Here is a 1,930-nt window from a genome sequence, read left to right as displayed (position 1 = left end):
TTCAAACGCCATCGCGTTATCTACCTAGAGACTGATCAATTGTAGTCCTGATCACCAATGGGAAGATTCAACCAAACAATACCAAGTGAATTCAAATAAACTATAGTTCCTACAATAGGGTTCATTAATCGACAGTCTTATTAGTATATAAATTGACGAGTTCTTAGAGAGCTTTGCAAAATTTTGAAATAGTCCGTTCGTTACAAAACAAAGTTCACTTCATTTCAATTACTATAAAGGCAAAACATCACTCCGTGAATATCCATACACACATTACTCATACAGATGTATTTTTATAGACTCAAATATACAGCAACATTGTAGCTACCATCATTATTGTTACTTTAGTGAATGAATTAGATAAAAAACTTATTAGGATAAATTTAAAAATATTTTTATTCCAAACAATAGTTTGATTGTAAACAGGATTGACTAACATATGCACTAGTTCTATGAAAAACTTGTCAATATAGTCAACAGTTAAAAAAAACATGAAAAACTTAATAATCTACAAACTAAATTGTACTCTGCATATACATATTACTTTTATTGTCTGAAACATTAAAAACTATGCAAAATCATCATTCAGTTTTACAAACTAAATAATGTTTTATATATAGTTGAAATCATGAGTCAATTAAAGCTAGACTATCCTGGAAAACCTGTAAGCACTAGACGGCCGTTTCGTCCTAGTATAAGACTTCACAATCCCGCTCGCATGATTCGAACCCAGGACCTTCGGTCTCTCGCGCAAACGTTTAACCTCTGGACCAATGAGCCGACACCCAACGGTACTAGTGTCTAACTTCAACCAATCCAATACACAGATTTCACTTGAAACAATATAAATCTGTGCAATATTTTGTCTTCTTTGTCTAAGGATAAATAAGGATAAATAATGGTTAAGCTAGGACACATCAAAAATGTTTCATCAGCTAAAAACTAGATTATCTTTGCAATTGATCACGACAACAGAAATAGATGTTATTTACAATACGAGAACCTAATAATTATTCTTCAAAAATAACTTATGAAAATAACATATGTTCGGTTTATCGGTAGATCTTGAAAGCAGTATACACTAGAATGAAGTGCATAAAAAAAATCAAGTGATTGCTACAAAAATTGTATAAAATTAAAAATAAACTCAAAATGTTTTCATTTCAGTAGTATTAATTCAACTAAACCAAACTTATCTGAAATTGTAATCATCATTAATTTAAGACTAAATCCCTGTTTAATTATGTAAAAGACGTACTTTATAAAACTCTAAGCAAGTGCAATATCTAAAATTTGAGATGTATTAAACAGTGTTTAGTTTCGAACCAGGAAGTTCCCTTACTAACATAGAAACATGAATTTTAGAAATATTACCACTTTCCTTTATAGTAAATTATCACTAGACGTAAAGTCATATTTATCAAAATCTTAGGGATTGACTATAAACAATTCCAACATTTTCTACAGTATACTGGTCAGGGTTTCTTTAGAAAGATAGTCAAAATTATCTAAGTAAGTTTGTAAAAATCTGTATTAGACAATTTTCCAATCATATGTATAAATTATTATTTTTTGTAGTCTGACTGTATGTATATATCGTTTTTATCTAAATCCAGTAAGAATATAACGCCTGATGTCATGTTCATCGTCATAGTGTGGTGTGGGTTACTTATATCCACATAAGTAGTACATTACGATGATCGGGCATTGAATGTATTTCAGTAGAAGATCGATAAGGAAAGAACGGGAATGAGGCGCAAATGGTGAGAAAATGCAAAGAAAATAATAGTCGGAGATGATGAACTGATATTTACAGAAGGAACAGTCAAGATTGAGTGAATTGAATGATAATTTGCAAATTAACTATTTACCGTATGGTTATCAGATTTTACTGAGATAGTTTGTAATTTGTGCTTTACTACATTCGATT

Source organism: Schistosoma mansoni, chromosome 1, assembly GCF_000237925.1.
Source record: "Schistosoma mansoni strain Puerto Rico chromosome 1, complete genome".
NCBI lineage: Eukaryota > Metazoa > Platyhelminthes > Trematoda > Strigeidida > Schistosomatidae > Schistosoma > Schistosoma mansoni.
This window is presented reverse-complemented; position numbering follows the sequence as displayed.